Source organism: Cetorhinus maximus, chromosome 11, assembly GCF_964194155.1.
Source record: "Cetorhinus maximus chromosome 11, sCetMax3.hap1.1, whole genome shotgun sequence".
In the NCBI taxonomy this organism is placed as follows: domain Eukaryota; kingdom Metazoa; phylum Chordata; class Chondrichthyes; order Lamniformes; family Cetorhinidae; genus Cetorhinus; species Cetorhinus maximus.
This window is the reverse complement of record NC_135889.1, coordinates 59,463,956-59,485,533: the sequence shown is the minus strand read 5'-3', so window position 1 is coordinate 59,485,533 and position 21,578 is coordinate 59,463,956.

Genomic DNA, 21,578 nt, shown 5'->3' with positions numbered 1-21,578 from the left:
TCTCCTGTATGAGTTGCGTCTTTCGTAGATCCTTGGTCACACCAAACATCTCTCTGGATTTGGCATCTCCTCGTCGGTATCTGGGTCTTCCTAGGGCCCCGCTGGCTCTTGTTCTGCAGGGTGATGGTCTTCCCTGAGCTGTGCCAATTGGCAAGGGACCCTGTTTCTTCTCAATCTAGTCAAAGCTATCAAGAAGACAGCATTGTCTACAGCCTGCATTCTCTACTCCTCCTTTTATCTTTGAATGGATACAATTGGTAGTTCCCGTGGATTGGTCCCCCTTTCCATACAAGACAGGAATGCCATCTCTAGCCCTCAACTTTCCCTTAGTCTGCATATTGCATACCAAGGCCATTCCTTGCAGGATGATAGCATCCTGGAGGATAACAGGTGGCTGAGGTGGCTGAGCTTTCCCCTCAGACATGACTGCGCATTCACAATGAAGGTTTTCAGTCTGGTCAAGGGAGTCAAGTCATAGAAGCCACAGACAGCTTTGTGTAGGTTAACCTCCTGTGGCCTTGGTAGTGATTATCGATACTCAATAAATGCACTTATGTCTTGACTGCAAGCATGGTGCCTTGAGTGCCATGGCCATTGCACTGGAGACACGGAGGCTTGTGGGGCCCATGCTGCCTCTGTGCAGCAGGTGTGGACATTGATTTTTGAACCCTACATCTATTCTGATATGCCTCAGCAAGGATCAGATGCCAATTAATACCGTTTGCACCACAGCACCTAAATGCAATGAATTGTCACTGGAATGTGCACCATTACTAAAGGAGTCAAGCTCAATAACTGTGGATTAGACCCTCGAGTCCAGCACTTAGCTGAGCCATGCTCTCCATGGTTTGAGCAAGATAATTATATCTTCAAGACCTGCTGTGCTGAATTCCTCCCATGTGCCTCGAGACCCATCCATGACCAATTTTTTTCTAGCTACTTCAAACTGCGTCATTGTAAGATGAGCTCGAAAATGGTGCTGCAGAACTTCGTCTAGGAGACCAACTTCCAACCTCTCCCTATCACCCAATAAGTCCTTCCCATCATCCTATCCTCCTAAGCCCTTTCATTCTATCACTATCCAGCCTCCCCTGTTACGCTTAGACCCGTCATTATCCATGTGGATATCCATGTTCTCCCCACTGAATCCTTTAATGTTAATGTCCCCATGACTTTTGTTGCCCCTTCTTGAGGCCACATGCACCTGACTTTCCAGAACCCTCCCCATGAGATCATCCAATATCAACCCCATGACTTCTCAGCTACCAACTTAAAGGATGCAGAAGACTCCCCTGACTGTGATTTTGCCATCTGCCTCACAGTGCCATGACTCTAACCCCCAGGGAGAAAATCCTTAAGTGACTGACCACACCCCGCACACCATACTGTGCACGACTATCAATGACAGGGAGGCCTTTCCCCACCCAAGCCCAGGACCAAGACATGCATGCTATGCAGAGCCTTCTAACATAGCCTGCACAGCCCCAGGACAGTCTCTTCAATATGCCCCTGACAGTATTGTCTCAGCCCCAGGACAGTCTCTTCAATATGCCTTTGGCAACATGGCCTCAACCTCAGGATAGACTCAGACTCTTCCTCAGACAGTCTCATAACTCATGCCCAAGGACAGTCTTTCAGTACTCCATTCTGTTCCTTGATCACCATAAAATCCCGCCTCTGTCTCCATCCTCCCCTCCCGTGTTCTACAAATGACCCCAAGTCCTGCTCTGTCCCCCTCTCCCCTCCTGTGTTCCACACACCCCCAGTCCTGCCTCTGTCCCCCCTTCCCCACCCGTGTTCCACACACACCCAGCCCTGCTTCTGTCTCCTCCCTCCCCATCCATGTTCCACACATCCCCAGCCCTGTCTGTCTCTCCCCACCCCACCCATGTTCCAAACACCCCCAGTCCTTCCCCTGTCTCTTCCCTGCTCCACCCGTGTTCCACACACCCCAGCCCTGCCTGTCTCCTGCCTGCCCCACCCGTGTTCCACACACCCTCAGCCCTGCTTCTGTCTCCACACTCCCCACCCGTGTTCCACACATCCCCAGCCCTGCCTCTGTCTCTCCCCATGCCGCCATGTTCCACACACCCCCAGCACTGCCTGTCTCTCCCTGCCCCAGCCATGTTCCACACATCCCCAGCCCTGCCTCTGTCTCTCCCCATGCCGCCATGTTCCACACACCCCCAGCCCTGCCTCTGTCTCTCCCTGCCCCACCCATGTTCCACACATCCCCAGCCCTGCCTCTGTCTCTCCCTGCCCCAGCCATGTTCCACACATCCCCAGCCCTGCCTCTGTCTCTCCCCATGCCGCCATGTTCCACACATCCCCAGCCCTGCCTCTGTCTCTCCCTGCCCCACCCGTGTTCCACACACCCCCAGCCCTGCCTCTGTCTCTCCCTGCCCCACCCGTGTTCCACACACCCCCAGCCCTGCCTCTCCCTGCCCCGCCTGTGTTACACACCCCACCCAGTCCTGCCTCTGTCTCTCCCTGCCCCACCTATGTTCCATACATCCCCCAATCCTGCCTGTCACTCCCTGCCCGACCTATGTTCCATACATCCCCCAGTCCTGCCTGTCACTCCCTGCCCCACCTGTGTTTCACACACCCCCAGTCCTACCTGTCACTCCCTGCCCCACCTGTGTTCCACACACCCCCAGTCCTGCCTGTCACTCCCTGCCCCACCTGTGTTCCACACACCCCCAGTCCTGCCTCTGTCACTCCCTGCCCCAACTATGTTCCATACATCCCCCAATCCTGCCTGTCACTCCCTGCCCCACCTGTGTTCCACACACCCCCAGTCCTGCCTGTCACTCCCTGCCCCACCTGTGTTTCACACACCCCCCAGTCCTGCCTGTCACTCCCTGCCCCACCTGTGTTTCACATATCCCCCAGTCCTGCCTCTGTCTCCACCTTCCCTGCCTGTGTTCCACAGCCCCTATGCCCCCTAGTCCTGCTTCTGTTTCCCCCATCCTCACTAGTATTTTCATCCCATGCCCAGCCTTGGCGCACCTAGTGATACAGGCACCCAAAATTTCACAGTTGCAATCTCAAAGTAGTGTCTATGTACTTTGAAGTTATTGACGAAGCGAAGCTCACCACTTATATACAGTTGGGAAACAGACTGTTCAAATGATCCGCTGGCAGGGCACTCCGGTGAGTTGGCCTTTTAATGAGCATTCATGAGCTGCAAATTGCAAATCAATGCAAATGTAGTTCCCGACATAGCTCAGCAGGAAACTTTAACCCAATATCGAAGTTGGGAGAACAAAATTCCAAACTAATTTCCCATTGGCAGGAAACTGACTTTTTCCATCACGCCAAATTTAGTACCCCTGCCCACCATGATTTCCACTGCTGGTGGGAATGGAAAATTCCACCCTACATCTTGACCTTCTGTTCCAAGATCAATTCTCACTATTGTACTGATCGCATCCTTTGTTAACCTCACCTCCTTTTCCTTTCCACCTTGTCTTTCGAAATATCAAATGCCCTTGAATAGTCAGGTCCCAGCCTTGGTCACTTTGCAACCACATTAATTTCTATTTGTGTTATCAATTCAGCCAACTTCTTATGAATGCTGCAAGCATTCAGATGAAGAGCCTTTAATTGTGTCTTTTTTTAAACCATTTTTGCTACTCTGGCCTTATTTTCTGGTGCACTCTTATGTTTGTATACTCTGTCTCTTCCAGTCATACATTGGTTATTATTACCCATATCATTATTCTACACTATTGCCTTGTTCTCCCCTGATGTGTACCCTTTATTCCCCTCCCTCAATTTAGTTTAAAGCCCTCTCTAGATCCATAGTTATATGATCTGCCAGGACACTGGTCCCAGTGTGGTTCAGTTGAAGGCTGTCCCAATGGTACAGGCCTCTCTCTCCACATACTGGTGCCAGTGTCCCATGAATTGAAACCTATTTCTCCCAAACCAATCTTTAAGTCACACATCCAATTCTCAAATCTTATTTACCCTATGTCAATTTCCTCATGGTTCTAGTAACCCAGAGATTATGACCTTTGTAGTCCTGCTTTTTAAATAGCTCCTAGCTGCTCATTCTGCATTAGCAAAACCTCCTTCTTAGTCCTACCTATATCATTGGTACCCACATAGATCATGACAACTTGATCCTTCTGCTCCCACTCCAAGTTCCCCTCCAGCCCCGAGGAGATTTCCTTAACCATGGCACTGGACAGACAATGCAGCCTTCAGGACTTGCACTCTTGGCTGCAGAGAACCATACTATCCCCCTGACTATACTGTCTCCTACTACATTTACATTCCTTTTAACTCCACACCCCTCCCAACTTGAATTGCCCTCTGCGCCACAGTGCCAAGGTCAGTTTGCTTATCCTCCATGCTCTCGTCCACACGAGCTGAAAGAACCTCAAACCAGTTGAACAATTGCAAGGGCTGAGGCTCCTCCAGTGCTACCTCCTGGATCCCATTACCTGCCTCACTTGTCGTCACACCCTCCTGTCCCTGAGCATAGACCAAATTCAAAGTACCTTGCCTAAGGGGTATAACTGCCTTCTGGAACAAAGTATCCAGGGAATTTTCCCCCTTCCTTCACTGTACAAAGCTCAAACTCCAGCTCATGAGCTCTGAGTTGAAGTTCCTCAAACTGCACTTATCACAGACGTGGTTGCTGTGGATCACACAGGTGTCCACCAGCTCCCACATGCCACAGCTGCCCTGACATATTTACTGTGTTTTATTTAACAAATTAGGTTTGTAATATCACTCAATAATTATCTGTACTTACATCAAATAGTTTAACTAGTTAAGCTATAAATTTAATCCAATACTTACATCTTCCCAGTACCAGTTTAAATTACTGCCCCCAAGTTACACAGAGAAATAAAACTTAAAAATCACCAACCCCTCACCTACCTGCTCTCCTAATTTATGCTTTGGGGCTTCAGCACTCACATCCCACTGCTGGTCTCCAGTTCTCTCTCGGCCCACTCCTTTTACGTAACAGATCTGAACACCTCCTTCCCCAGCCTTATTGAATTCCCAACCTTACACTCTGTCTCAAGCTGCACTCAGTGCTATCTTTGTACTTGCTTACTTTGTGAGTTTAGCAAAATCACCTGTATATCTACCACTTGAAATTCTACAGTCAGCGCTGCTGGTTAGAGAAACCAGTTCTAACCTGCTGCCTAATTAATTAACTGCAGCTGCCTCTCCAGCAAGGAGCTTGTTTACCCCTGACTAAAATTGAAAGAAACTTAGCTTTAACAGTAAATTGTAGTTAAATGCTAAATGCAAACTTGACTAGATTTTAGAAAGAGATTGACCCTTAATATCCCAAAAACCTTGCAGCACACTCTCTTCCATGTTGTGCTATTCTTCACTGTTTCTCAGGTCAAAGCAACTTCATGAACTATTGCTAGAACTTGCTACACCCACATTGCACCCCCCGCCCTCTCCTTTAAGTTGTGCAGGCTAGCTTTAAGTGGTGCTAGACAGCAGGGGTGTAGTGCCAAATTTTGAGGTGAAGGAGCTCTAAGAAAATGTGTTGGCCATATCATTTCATCATATTACTTTGTTTTCCTATGTACTAATCATTTGAGCATCCAAACATCAGCAAAACTATGCTTTTTAAGTGAAAAGTATTGGTGCTAGCAGACATTTTATTTCGAACCATGTGGTATCTTGAATCATTAGTCTTTAGCATAGCTGGAGTTTCATTGTGCAACGGTTTAATTATTTAATTCAAGTCTATTAAAAACATGAATTACAGCAAGCTTTACTTACTTCTGACTGGGGGATGGTATATAGAGGAGCCACTGCTTTTCTTGATTTATATTAATAACCTAGACCTGGGGGTACAGGGTACGATTTCAAATTTTAAGATGGTGCAAGACTTGGAAGTATTGTGAACTGTGAGGAGAATGGTGATAGACTTCAAAAAGGAAATCGACAGGCTGGTGGAATGGGCAGACGCATGGCAGATGAAATGTAATGTAGGGAAATGTGAAGTGATACATTTTGGTTAGAAGAGTGCGGAGAGGTGGCATAAAATAAAGGGTTCAATTCCAAAGCAAATGCAGGAGCAGAGGGACCTGGGTGCATCTGTGCATAAATCATTGAAGGTGGCAGGGCAGGTTGAGAAAGCAGTTAATAAATTATACAGAATCCTGGGTTTTATACACAGGGGTGCAGAGTACAAAAACAAGTAAGTTATGAACCTTCATAAAACGTTGGTTCAACCTCAACAGAAAAGATGTGAAGGTTTTAGAAAGGGTGCAGAAAATATTTATGAGAATGGTTCCGACGATGAGAGACTTCAGTTATGTGGATAGATTGGTGAAGCTGGGATAAAAACAAAGAACTGCGGATGCTGGAAATCCAAAACAATAACAGAAACAGAAATACCTGGAAAAACTCAGCAGGTCTGGCAGCATCGGCGGAGAAGAGCACAGTTGACGTTTTGAGTCCTCATGACCCTTCAACAGAACTAAGTAAAAATAGGAAAGGGGTGAAATATAAGCTGGTTTGGGGGGGTTGGTTCGTTGGGACAAGCAGCCAGTGATAGGTGGAGATAACCAAAAGCTGTCACAGACAAAAGAACAAAGAGGTGTTGAAGATGGTGATATTATCTAAAGGAATGTGCTAATTAAGAGTAGAAGACAGGACAGATAAGGTACAGATAGGTCTAGTGGGGGTGGGGGAATACTAAAGAGTAGAAATAAACAATGGGTGGAAATACATTTAAAAATAATGGAAATAGGTGGGAAAAGAAAAATCTATATAAATTATTGGAAAAAACAAAAAGGAAGGGGAAGAAACGGGAAGAGGGTGGGGATGGAGGAGAGAGTTCAAGACCTAAAATTGTTGAACTCAATATTCAGTCCGGAAGGCTGTAAAGTGCCTAGTCGGAAGATGAGGTTTTGTTCCTCCAGTTTGCGTTGAGCTTCACTGGAACAATGCAGCAGGCCAAGGACAGACATGTGGGCAAGAGAGCAGGGTGGAGTGCTGAAATGGCAAGCGACAGGGAGGTCTGGGTCATGCTTATCGTTTCTTCCCCCTCCTTTTTGTTTTTTCCAATAATTTATATAGATTTTTCTTTTCCCACCTATTTCCATTATTTTTAAATATATTTCCACCCATTGTTTATTTCTACCCTTTAGTATTCCCCCACCCCCACTAGACCTATCTGTACCTTATCTGTCCTGTCTTCTACTCTTAATTAGCACATTCCTTTAGATAATATCACCACCTTCAACACCTCTTTGTTCTTTTGTCTGTGACAGCTTTTGGTTATCTCCACCTATCACTGGCTGCTTGTCCCAACAAACCCCACACCCCCCTCCCCCAAACCAGCTTATATTTCATCCCTTTCCTATTTTTACTTAGTTCTGTTGAAGGGTCATGAGGACTCGAAACGTCAACTGTGCTCTTCTCCGCTGATGCTGCCAGACCTGCTGAGTTTTTCCAGGTATTTCTGTTTCTGTTTTTGTTGTGGTGAAGCTGGGGCTATTCTTCTTGGTGAAGGCTGACAGGAGATTTGTTAGACGTGTTCAAAAAAATCATGAGTGGTCTGGATAGCATAAATGGGGAGAGACTGTTCCCATCAGCAGAAGGTCAAGAACCCTAAGGTGATTAACAGAAGAGCCAGAGGCGACATGAGGAAAAACTTATTTTTGCAACAAATGGTTTGGATCTGGAATTCACTGCCTGAGCATGTGGTGGAGACAGATTCAATTGTGGTTTTCAGAAGGGAATTGGATAATTATCTGAAGAGAAAAATCTTACAGGGCTATAGGGAAAAGATGGAGGAGTGGGACTAGCTGAGTTGCTATTGAAGAGAACTAACACAGAGACAATATGCTGAATGGCTTCCTTCTAAGCTGTAACCATTCTATGATTCTAGTGTAGATACACTCAAAGAACTTGATAAAATACATGAGGAAGAAAGAAGCTGAAGGTCACCCTGATAGTGTAATCAAGAAGGGTGGGGGGAGGCTTGTGTGGAGCATAAACAGTAACATGGATGGGGTGGGCCAAATGGCCTGTTTCTGTGCTGTAATTTCTGTGCTGGGAATGTAAACACTATACCACGTTTCACATCCTCAGGCCATCACAGCCAAGGAGTTAATGTTCAGTAGGCAAATGCAGCAGGGTGTTTGTGGATATTGATGCTGCTTTAGATCCTGGGAACCCTGAGCTTCGAAGACACTGAAATGCCTATATAGAAGCAAAATATTGTGGATGCTGGAAATTGGAAAGAAAAGTCATACAAACTCAAAACATTAACCCTGTTTCTCTGCCCACAGATCCTGCTGAAGCTTTCCAGCATTTTCTGTTTTTGACCCTGAAATGCCTGTTTACGAGAAAGTTGTGTGCAAGGAGTTGTAAGGTCTATTTTTGTTATCATCAGGGAGCTGAACAGGAGGGTTAGTGCTGTTGATGCAGCTGCACATTGACTCAGAGACAGTATGAGGCCACGGACCCTGGTTGCGGCCATCAATTCACAGCCACACTGTGAGCTCCGGACATTCCTGTCAACTCTTACCGTCCGGCCTGAACTCAAACTCCAGGAACTGGTGTCCAAACTTGCCCTTATGCCCCACAAAATAACACAGTTAGAAATCACTCGACATGGTCCCTGCACCGGCCGCCTCTGCATTACAAGTCAGGCAGCCCCATGTGGTTGAGATAGGATCTCCCTCTAATTCTAATTGTTGCCATCAATGAGCCAAATCCCCCTGCATGTGTTACTGCTGGAAACAAGTAGCTTCAATGTTGGAGGCAGTGAGGATTAAAATCAACACCAATCTTACAGAAAATCCAGTCAGTCAATTAATGGAGTGGATTCCACTGAGATCAGTGGAAAGAAAAATCAAGTGGGGCTTATAAGATCAAAAGAAATAGGAGCAGGATTAGCCCATTTGGCGCATTGAGCCTGCTCGCCATTCAGTAACATCATGGTTGATGTGATTGTGGTCTTAAGTCCATTTCTTGCCTGCCTGCCCAACCCCCAGCTTAACCCTTGACTTCCCTGTTGATCAAAAATCTGTCTAACTCAGCCTCGAATATACTCAATGATCCAGCCTCCACTGGTCTCTGTGAAAGAGACTTCCAAATGCTAACAACCCTCAGAAGAGAAATTCCTTCTCTCTCCGTCTTAAATGGGAAACTCCCATCTTTAAACTGTGCCTCCTAGGTCTACATTGCCCCACGACAGGAAACATCCTCCCAGCATCTATCCTTGGAAAGAGGAGTAGGACATTCACTCTAATCCTAACACCAAGATGGCAAGAAGGTGGCTTGCCACCACCTCAAGGGCAACTGGGGCAATGAATGCTTGAATAAAAACAGAAAGTGCTGGAAAAACTCAGTAGGTCTGGCAGCAGCTGTGGAGAGAGAAATAGAATTAACGTTTCTAGTCCAATATGTCTCTTCCTCGGAAAAAATGCTGGCCTTGCCAGCTATGCCCAGATCCCAAGAAAGAATAAAGAACTCTGACAAAGCTCTGTGGGCCACATTGAGAGGATAGGTCACAGTTTTGGCAGCCATACAATAAAAGGGTTATTAAATATTATGTATAATTATATAAGGATAATCTCTATCTCTGTAGAAAGGTGATTAAAGGCTGTGTATATTGAGCTGGCACCCACCCTCAGGGCTGTTAGGTGACTGACTCCAGGGGGTAGCTCCTTGATCAGGTTTTTGGAGGCCGTAATGGAGTTCAGGAGGGAGAGGCCAGGCTGGAAGATGTCTCCAGGCAGGGCCTGCAGCTGGTTCCCAGAGATATTGAGGCTTCTGAGGTTGAGGCAGCGGCCGAGGCAGTTAGCATTCACGTTCAGGTAGCTGAGTTGTTCCAGGAGGCCCAGGCTGTCGGGCAGGGAGCCAAGCTCATTCCCAGCCAGCTGGTTTGACCTGGGCGCCAGGCTCCGGAGCTAGCTCAGGCCGCACAGCTGAGGCCAGTGGCCGTAGGCCGACCCCAGCTCCAGGTGATTGAGCAGCGGAAACTGGTACAGCCTGGGGTCCAGGCCGCCCTCCCAGGCCTGCTCCTCCACCTCCAGGCTGCACAGCTCAAGCTCCTGTTGCTGATCAGACAGAGTTAGATGAATCTCCGGACACATAGCCTCCACCACCGCCGCCATCACAACTGTATATGGAGCTGCAGAACGATGGCCAATCAGCAAAAGAGAGTTTACATCCAGTAGTGAATATTAAAGCTTTAAATAGGAGGTGCTGGAGCAGTGCTCTGGTGCACTCCAGAAGCACTACACCCCTGCTAGTCAGTCATAATACTGGACCCCTGCTGATGCATCCAGCCAATGAATAGCACAGTTAGTGCTGGCTGGATGCTGAAATGACTGAAATGAACAGGTAAGATTAAGTTAGTATGCTGCCTGCATCACACACTGTGGGCGCGGATTAACTGAACATTGTGATCCCCACATGTTTTCAACTGCTGTCAAATTTAGCTTTAATTATTCTTTCTATAATGGGATGCCCAAAATTGACACACAGCACTGCAACTCTGGCTCAACTAATGGTTTATATGAATTTATCACCACTTTACTCTTGCAATCTATGGTCCTACTTATAAAAATGTTGTTGGCTTTCTTATGGCTTTATTTGCCTATACTTGCACTTTCAGGCATTTGTGTATTTGATCATGGGAGTCTCTATCCATCTAAACACTTTAGCATCTTTCCGTTAAGTATATATTGCCTTTCTTTGTTTTTCCTCCCAAATGTATTCACACTTAAAATAGAGCTGCTATTCCACTAACCTATCTCTTTCCTGACTTCAATATTCCTTGCTATTTGCTTTTGTATCAACAAGTATTACCAAGTCCAAGAGTGGAATTTTCTGAGCCCGCTGGCGGTGGGTTTGATAGGTGGCGTGCGCGGAAGATATGGCTCGACCTGCTTCACGATAGTGTGAAGACAGGTTGTGATCATCCTCTCAGCCCGCCAATGGCAGGCCGCGTTTCCCACCATCGGTCACGAGGAGCTAATTGTAATATATCAGCATATAATTAAAAGGCCATCCCGCCAGGCTCTTGGAACCGGCCGTATCGTCCGTCCATGTCGGCGGGAAAGCACGTCAACTTGTTTCACAACAGCACACAGGTGACGTGCACTTGGCGGTCTTCACTTTGGGGGAACTGAGGTGAGTGAACAGCAGCGTTCTCCACAGCCCGCCTGTTGTTTATAGGCCTCAGGGTCGCTATGGGCAACTGATGCCTGTCTCCCGAGGCGACTGATGAGGGAGGGGGGTTGTCTGGGGGCAAGTGCTGGCCAGCCTCGGAGGTGACATCTGCTGCATCCCCGCAAAGGCAATCGAGGTGGGGGGCAGGGTAAGCGAGGGAAGTGGCCATGCATTAGGGACACCTGTATAAACTGGCCATGCCTCTGCAACTGAGACAGATCAGGCGCAGCCACAGTGATATGATTGGGGTCAGGCTCCTAGCCTGTCCGCACATGCAAGCAACGTGGAGGCACCAAAGGGCCACCAAGCACTCCATACCTTACCGCCCGCCCCACCCACCTGGCACAGACTTCGAGACCACTACCACTTTATTGGACCGCGAAGCAGTTGGACTACACACGTTGTACAATCTCCTCACCAATTCTAGCCATGTTTCAGTCACTGCCTGAGGTGCTCACAGCCGCTTGTGATCTCAGCATTCTGATTTGGACCAGTGTTCCCCATGACGCAGGTTGATAGGGCAGCCATGCAGCACATTCATCTCTGGCCATCCAAGGGGCGATCTCCGGGAAGCGTTAAGGGGCAGTCATACAGGGCCAGCAAAGGTACTAAGTACAGCCATCTCTCTCCTTCATGCTGCAGGAGGACCACATCAGGATCATGGATCCTGGTGACCTAGCTGTATGCCTGATGGCCTACAGAGACCATAGAAGAATGAGGAGAGAGTGACTGAAGTTCCTGTCTGCGCAAAGGCAGGAGCAGCAACCTCATGAAGAAGGGGTAGCAGGGGCTCCCACACATGCTGCCCAGGAGCGACAGTGAGCCATGGCTGGTCGGCGCCTAGCGACACTCAGGGCCTGCAATTCCTGCAGATGATTGAGAACCAGTGTCACAGATGACTGCGCATGCCTAGGGATCTGCTGGCTCACATCTGCCACTTACTGCAGGACTTGGCGCCAAGGGGAAATGGAGGGCATTCACTGCATGTGGCTGTGAAAGTTAGCGTGGCGCTCCATTTCTATGCCAGTGGCACCTTTCAAGGCTCCACAGGTGACCTCTGTAGGATTTCACAAGCCTCCACCCACAAACCCATGAGGTCACAGATGCCATCTTCTCCATGGCACACAATTTTGTGCATTTCACCCGGGACCAGGACAGCCAGGATATAAGGGCCATTGGATTCGCCCTGATCTCGGGATTCCTACAGGTGCAGGGTGCATTTGACTGCACTCATATGGCGCTCAGGTCTCCATCTCTACACTCAATGGACTTCATCAACCACAAGGGCCTCCACTCACTGAATGTGCAGCTGGTGTGCGACCACCAGAAACACATCCTGCAGGTGTGTGCACGGCTTCCAGGGAGTGTGCACGACACCTACATCCTGAGTCACTCGCAGGTCCCTGAAGTCTTCCAGGGTCCACAGAGGCTGCAGGGTTGGCTCCTTGGGGACAAGGGCTACCCGCAGATGGCTGATGACACCCGTTCAGAGGCCTCAAACAGCAGCAGAGTGATGTTATAAAGAGGTTCATGCAACAACCCGCAACTTGGTGGAGCAGATTATCGCGATGCTGAAGATGCGGTTCCGGTACCTGGATTGGTCTGAGGAAGCCCTGCAATACGGTCCACAGAGGGTGTCACACTGTCATCGACTGCTGCGCCCTTTACAGCTTGGCGCTGCAACAGGGTGAGGAGCTGGCTGAGGAGGAGATGGAGGAGCTGGAGGTCTCCTCTGAGGAGGAGGACACCGGCGGGGTGAGGGTGAGGGGGTCCTTGGTGGTGATGATGACGGGGATGAGGCTCTCACACTGGCTAGACGAGGCAGGCGCACTCAGGAGGCCCTCATAGCTGCCAGTTTTGTGGAGGATGATGACGACATGCAGTGATATGTCCCCACAGATCCTTACATTGCAGTTGTGAATGTTTGACTCCAGTCTGGCTTATGGCAGCGCCAATAACCTCTGTGAGAATGCTCCTATCATGGAGATGCAGTGGGGGCCCTAATAGTCGCTCAATCGCAGGAGAATGATGACAACTTGCAGTGAGGACACTCCATAGATCTTCACATAGCCTCTGAAAATGCTTGACTCCTGTCTGGCCGAGGGCAGCTCACTTGCACTCCATGATCATGACCATCTCAGAGATGCAGCCATGAAACTTTAGACACATCGGATGCTGTGTCCACCTTCAACACCTCAGCCCTTAAGGAGCTGGTGCACAGCATCACTGGTCACAGATGCTGATGTGATGGGGGCCAGCCCCACCTTAAAGATGCTGAGAGCACACAGAGAGAATGAGAGAACTCTGTGGCGCCTGCCCACTACATTCTGGCAGCAATGACCAGCACTACCGAGGTTCAGGCATCAGTAATATTCCCAGGGAGTGTGAGGCTGGACCATCACTGTGGTCTGAAGGTTGGACAGAGCACAGGGAAGAGGCCCTGGACTGAGCCACCTGCTTTTTATCTTGTGGAGAAAGGTTTCACATCTGAGTGACAAGAACACTGCTCATCAGAACATTGGGCCATAGGCAGGGAGACATTCTTAGGAGTTTATTGACAATAGTGAACAGTATATACAAGTGATCAACACCCATGGCCAGGTTGTGCAACTACTTTTAGCTAACTTTCCTAACCTTGCCGCTACGTCTTGGTGCTCCCCGGGCATCCACAGCAGAGATGGAGCCAACCTGCTATCTGTGATGCTCTGTCTGTGAGGACTTTGGCAGGCGCCCTCTGGAGGGCCGAGACTTGGAGGGTCCCGGCCTGCTTTCGGGGTCCTGCAGTGTGGCAGTGGCACCTTCCTCAGCCTGTGAAGCTGAGGTCACAGGAACAGGGTATTTGGATGGGGTGGTCACTTCCAGAGTCACTTGGGTGGATGGCCCCGGAGTGAGCACCTGTTGATCCTCCTTCCTATGGATGCCCAAGGGCCCCTGGCTGACTTCGTGAGCAGAAGGGGTAGCTGGAGTGAGATCAAGCTGCCCAGCACCCCTCTCGCGTACACACTGTTGGAGGACAACTATGGCATCAGTGATGGAGTTAAGCCCATGCAGCAGTGCAGGAGTGACGTCCTGGGCCAAGGTCTCCATGGCGGCCGCCATCCTGCCAGTGTTGACTTCGGTGCATTGCAATGCCGGTGCTATCCCTCAGCCTGAAGACGGATGGACTTCGCCATCATGCCTTGCAATCTGAGGAGTGCAGCGGACATCCCTTCCTGATGTTCCTGAGCTTGCCTTTGCAGCTCCAGCAACTGAGGTATGACTGAGTCTAGAGGCTTGTCAGCTGACTAAGGCTCAGCAATGTTCTGGCCTCCATCAATCCCACAAGTGCTGGGTACCTGGGAAGTCCCTGCCTCCACCTGCTGTGGATCAGAAAGTGCGATGTGCTCATCAGATTGTGATCCTGAGGCTAGTCTAAAGCTAGGTCCCACAGAGGTGTGTGTCTCTGTGCTGGTGGAGGGTGTGGGTGAGCGCTGTGATGGGGCTTCAGGGAGGGTGCCTCCATGCTCCTCTTCAGAGGTTTCTTTGGGGCTTGATTGGAGGCCCTGGGTCATGGACTCTGTCGGTTGTTTGGCAGATGTGCCTGCAAAAGCAAGGGGTATAATTCGTGCGTGGCAGTGGCCTGTGAAAGAGAACGCATCAGTCACGACATGGTCGTCTGATGGATGTTACACTACTGGATCCTCACTTGGTAGAGCAGCGCCGACCTCACCGTCAGCACAGGACCTGTCCCGGTCATTGCCGGCCAGCTGGATGGCTCTGTTTTCGAATTCTGTCAGAACTTTGATCTCCCGCATCCCTCCACCTGTCTGCGACCTTTCCCTCCTGTTGTGTGCCAGTTTGTCCTGCATGGATAGAGATGGGGAGAGTGTATCAGGATGCCTGCCGGGCCAGATGATAAGTATGCCAGGCCTGTGTGGGTGGTGAGTGGTCCCATGGACAGGATAAGGACAATGACGGTGTGTGTGAGAGAGTGAATGGTGATGTCCCTTGCACTGCCAGTGAGTAAGGGCCCTGTGGATGTGCGATGGGTTTGAGAGTGTGAGAATTGGGGCGATGAAAAGAGTGACTTATCCTGGCGGAACGGAGGAGATCATTCACCCTTTTGTGGCACTGGGTGGCTGTCTTCCTCAGTGGGCATTTGCACTGACCACTGCTGCCACCGCCTCCCAAGCCAGGTTGGTGACTTTGCTGCCCATCCTGCGGCCAGAGCAGGGATAGAACACATCCCAGCAAGCCTCCAAGGCATCCAGCAGTTGCTCAAGGTTCCCGTCATTGAAGCGGGGGGGGGCTGCTTTTTTCCTTTGCTGGCCATGTCTCCTGGGCAGTGGTGGTGAGCTGATAGCGATGAGCACTTTGCTGGTGGCTGCCTTTTAAAGATGTGGCTGGTGTGATGCAACAGTGGGGTGATGGCGGGCAGGCGAATGAAAGCCCAGCCGCCATGGAAACAGCATGTTTCGCGAGAGTAAATAAATGATGAGGCGGGCTTCGGATGATATGGCGCGAAAACCCGCCACTTCCATCAGCTGATAGGACTCCATTTTACCTGCCCACTACTGCACTTAGCGCAATTCTGGGAAAATTCCGCCCCAAATTAGCACTTTATAATGTGAACAAATCTGCACACAGCAATGACTTTTGTGTACATCATTTACAACCCTTCCCTAATCTGAGCAACACCCATTCACTCAGGTCTTTGGCTTGTATGTTAACCAACTTTCTATCCGCACTGCTCAATTTACACCTATATCACTTAACTTTTCTACCAGCCTCCTGAGACACCTTCCTGGATGCCTTCTGACAATCCACATACATTAAATCTATTGCATTTGCTTTATGTATCCAATTACTTTTTAAAAAAAAAATATTAAATGTGTTAAACATGACATGCATTTAACAGATCTGTGCTGAGTGTCCTTGAGTAACACATGCACTTCTAAATGAACACTAGTTTACCTTCAAGTAGGTATTTTAATGTCAGGAATGCTCCTGCTCTCCTGCTGTAATTTTGGTGGATGTTTGACACATAAATGGATGTCTTTAATGTTAGGATGGCGAAGCAGGAGGAGCCCTGCAGAAATTTCTGGCATGAGAGTTCACCCATAACTAACTGATTTATAGTTACTTGGTGAATCTCATCCTGTAGCTGCTAACCAAAGATAAGCTTTCAAAAATACATTTCTTTTTAAAATAAACATCTTGTTGAGCCAAGAGGAGTACTCCCTCAAATCCACAGGAGTCACAATTGGTCCATCTGTCCACTAGGTGGTCTTTGTGATGCAAACTCAGCTCCTAACTGAATAAAAAGCCGAGATTGTGAGCAGCCTTGTTTATCTGACACAACTTGGGAAGCAATGGTATGGAATTTTTGGCATGGCCGAAGATTATGGCTTCAGTATTACCAAGCTGTAGGTAATTGCAGCTCATTCGGGCTAGGTATAAGGCAAATGGTCTGATAAAAGAGACGGCGGAGATGTTGAGGGTGGTGGTGCTGAGGTAGAACCGGGTGTTGTTAGCATAGACGTGGATGGTGGCTTTCTGTGGATGATGAAACCAAAGGACAGCATGTAGATGAGAAAAGTGGAGGGGGGTGGTGCAAGTGAGTATCTAGAGATAACACTGAGTGGGTGCAATGAGAAGCCATTGCTGGAGATATTCTCACTATAATCTGATAGTTAAGAGTGGGACCAAGCTAGATAGTCACATTCAATTGGACAATGGAGAACATGTTGGAGAAAGAAGACATGCTTGTGCATGTTAACGACTGTAGAGAACTTAAGGTGGAAGATAGACCTTAAAACAGCTGCAAACATGTTGGCGGAGAGCAAGGGAAGCAAACTAATGGGGTAAAAATGCTATAAAGAACACTGAATTACATTTCTTTTCAGACCAGTTGTTTAAAATATAACACTTATACAGTTGAAGTACACTGAGAGTTTTACCTCTGTTCTTTTCTTTGGTTCCTTTGCTGCTGCGTGTAGCTATTCCTGCCAAGAGATCTGCTGTTATCGTATGTCACGCTCATCCATCTTGTGCCATCTTCACACATCCACTGTATTTCATCTGCAACCACTCTTGGTTCCTTTGATTTTATTTTAAAGAGCCATGTAACTAATGACACACTAATATGAAGTACTTTTTTATTCAGAAATGATTATTTAAATTTCCAATCAATCACAAACTTCTGGAAATTCAAAGTGGCTTGTTATAGTCATCATTATGTTATAGACAGATAATTATAGATTGATGAAAAATGAATTGTGTTGAACAGAACAAGAAACAGCATATAGTTTCAATAGGATGTCTATGTTTAAATTATATACTTAAATTTACTTCAGAGAAGATTTGCATTATTTACATTGTTCTGCAGTTGTTGCTGGTTTAATTATTCAAATGATTTAAACTGCAACCGGTCACTTTCAAGCAACAACCTCTTACGTACAATGGCTGATTCTGGACTTAGTTTATCTTTAAGATTATGGATATTCTATTTAAATTAAGAGGAAAATCAAACTAAATCAGAAGTTTTTGAAACGGGATTTTTTAAAATTTTGGTATCAAATACATGATAAGCTTTTGGAAAGCCAAGTAAAGGGTCAGCACCACTTAAAGTGCTGAAGTTTTTGCAACATTAACTGTAATCCAACATGACGATAAAGCTTGAATTTCAGAACATGGAAAGGTAAATTCTGCTATACAAGTAGCATTTGGCAGATGGCAGCACTAGTATTAAGAATCCTGATGACCACCTTTGTGTGCGGCTGCATCAAGCTGTGCGTAAACCCTCGGTATGCAAACACCAAGTGTCACTACATGCTCAGATTCTATCTGACCCCGGTGTTGTGATGGATGGGTCATGCCATGTTGCCGTACAATGCTCCAAGCGGTTGGGCCAGGCCGTACCACCTATCCCACGTGGAAAAGTTTATGCAGAGAAACATCAAGTCCATCAGGCAGTGGTTTGCACTTAACGTCCGAGAGGCCCTGTGGGAAAAGGAGATGGTAGATCCTGTCAGATGGCTCCCCGAGCAGTCTATCAGTCATTTGGCAGAACGCCTCATTGCCAGAACTTTCAAACAAGCACCAAGAAGGCTGATGATGAGAAAGGCCCTCCCCGTCAGATCCTTCCTGATGACCGGAGTCTTTGGCCGCGGACTGTTGTTCACCTCCTTCTGGAATGTGCCTTTGCAAAGAAGGTCTGGAGAGAGGTGCAGTGTTTTTTATCAAGGTTCATCCTGAGCGGCTCTGTGAAGCAGGACTCTGTGCTCGACAGGCTGTTCCCAGGGATGCGTACTGAGATAAACATCAATTGCAACTGGAGGATCATCAACTTGGTGAAAGGTGCTCTTTAGTCTGCCCAAAACTTGCTGGCCTTTCAGTGCAGAGTTGTCCTCGACTGAGTGTTGCAGACTGGCACATTCCAAGGTCCAGGACTATGTGCTGAGCGACATACTAAAGCTTGGGGCAGCCGCAATGGGGAAAAGTCGCTGTCTAAGGCCTTGATACTACATCAAGGGGTTGGAAAATTTGTTGAACCCCTTGGGCTGTATGCCTGGCAATGAGTGGACTTTGTGAATATCAAGAGTATTGAAACAGTATTGAGGGACCTCAGAGAGGAAAATGCTGTGTGAAGGAAAGTTGAATTCTATTGCACTTTCTGTAATTTCCAATTTGAAATATTTTGCCCTCAGGCTTTATGCCTGACATGGAATATATATTGTAAATATCAAGGACAGGGTTTTCTCCTCATCGGGTGGGTGCAGTGGGTGGGCCTGGGAACGGCCGCGAAACGGACTGCTGCCCGCTATCGGGCTCCAACCGCGAATTCACGCTGCTGGACCAACTAAGGTCCACCCAGCGTGAAACGTGGCTCCGCACTGGCCGGGAAGGGCCGAGCAGGGGCAGGGGTCTGTCGGCCACTGGGCCCAATGGTGACCCGGTGGCTGGTTTAAAGGTGGCACACGCAGCCCCTGGAAGGCTGCCACGGAGGATATCCCCTGAGCCTTTGCAATGGACCTAAGTGCGGCTGGACATTGCAGGCAGGAGGGCAGGTCAGTGGGCACTCAGCCCCCGCTTTTCTGATGAGTGCCTCGCCGTCCTCCTGGAGGCGGTGGCTGCCAGGAGGGACACCCTTGTCCCCAGGGATGGAATGAGGAGGCCACTGCACCTCACCAAGACGGCATGGGAGGAGGTGGCAGCAATGGTGAGCAGCCATGATGTGGTGTGGTGCACATGGGTGCAGTACCATAAGCGTTTCAATGACCTGCTGTATTCAGGAAGGGTGAGTACTGTGTTGGCATGGGTCAGTGTACAGATGTGTTAAGGTCTGGCCGTCCCCCTGTGGATCTCAGGGGTGCTACAGTCTTAGTGTCAACTGTCAATCGTGCAGGAGCTGGCCAAGGGGGTGAGCACTGGCTGCTTGGACTGAGTGCCTTGCAGCTCAAGGGCTATTACTTGGAAATGCCCTGCCTGGTGTCCTCAGCTAGGATTGGCCAGGCTGCAATGGCACTGCGGGTACAGAGTGGGCTAATCAATGCTCCTCTGTTGTTTCAGGAGAAGACAGCCCACAACAAAATAGAAAGGTCGCGGGCCGGCAGAGGCCCTGCTAGCCTCCTAATGCACTCGAGATATGAACAAGATGCGCTGGAGCTCGAGGGCCAACATGCCCCATGTGCAGCCGGGTGTGGAGAGGTGGGGGTGCCAGACAAAGGTAAGAGTGCAGTGCACAGAGGTGAGACTATCGGTTTGTGCAACCATTCTAGTGTAGTCTCTTCATTGATGTGAGCCTCGAACCTGGAGCCCCTATTGATCATTGGAAGACGAAGGTGCCATGATGCAGATCTCCATTTTCTCACCAGGGTACCTGGCATGCACAGTGACAGTATGATGATTTTAACTAATGACATGTCCTTGTTCTCCCTTTTAGGTACGCCATCAGGTATTCGTTCTCTGGACCCCCGAGGGCCACCCCGGACACCAGAGGACCACCGGGCATCATTTGCACCTGCATCACACCCACTTTCTGAACCAGGCACCAACGCAGATACCAGCACCTTGGTAGGCACTATAGCAGCGGCTAGTATCTCGGTGCACATTGGTGAGGGTACTTTATAATCGCTTGAGGTGCAGGCGGAGGCAGGGAGTCCCCAGGGCGCCAGCAGTGGGAGGACGGCTGGGGACCAGTATGATGCTCAGTCGAAGGCTGATGATGAGTCTCTGGAGTTCTCCATTAGGTGGCAGATGCAGGATGTCCAGCAAGATGTGCGGGAGGATCTGGCGGGGATCCATGAGGGTCTGTGTGTCATGGTCTCTGTTGTGGAGGAGTCCATGTGGAGCATGAGCACTGTGTTGACCCTCGTGGTTGAGCGCACTGTCTTCTCCATTGAGAGAGTGGTGAATCTCATGGAAATACAGCTCCAGGGACAGAACCAGGGGTTCCTGGGGTTGCACTCGGACCTGCAAGCCCTCACACAGGCACTGACCTCAGCTGGTCAGTTCAGTGTGGGAGTTGGATGAGGCACCCAGTATCCCAGCTAGTTGTCTGTTCATTAATTGTGAGCAGGGAGGTCCAGAGCGACCTCACGTTGGCACATGAGCTGCCTGTCGTCTCTGTGGGTTCCTCTCAGGGCACTCTGGATGACAGCAGCAGCTCCTCTGCCCTTCTGCCAGTTTGATAAGGCTGCAGCGTCTGGGGAGATGGCAGCTGCGGCATTGGCCGTTCCCTCCCAGGCGGGGCCAGCACAGGCTCCACTGGCCAGAGGACGACCGCCAAGGTCATTAAGGCCAACAAGACAGCTGAGTGAGCAGGCTGTCTCCAATGCCGGTGCCAGCGAGGGGAGAGCACCTAAATGTAGCACTCACAAACATAAGTTAAAGGCACCATGAGCACAAGAGGGACAGGTCATGGGTGATTTTATGATCATTTATGTTTACTTTATCTATACTGGTCTGGGAATGAAGATGGAGAAGTTGATGTAAATAGTTTGGAATTGTCAAAATGAGATAAAGTTTGCTTTTGTCGTCATGGCCTGAGTATGCTTCACCTTTTTACTTTATTGGTGCAGGGTACGCCAGTATGTAATGCTGGCCGTAAGTGGCTCTGAACTTTATTGCACAGGCACTGAGTTTTCTGTGTGTTCAAATGAAAGGGTCCTTTCAGACATCCGGGACGGAGGTGGCAGCCCTGGCATGAGGTTGAAGCTGATCTTTGGTAGCCGAGCTGGAGGAGTGTTGGATCAAGGTATCTCTGGAGGTTACCGAGGTCTGCCTCCATGCCCTCAGCGTTCCCTCACTGTGCACCTCTTCTGACTCACTACTGGACTCATCATCTGTGGCCTGTGCAGCTGTGTCAAGATCCTCTTCCGCCAGTGGGTCCCCCCTTGCCAGTGCCAGATTGTGGG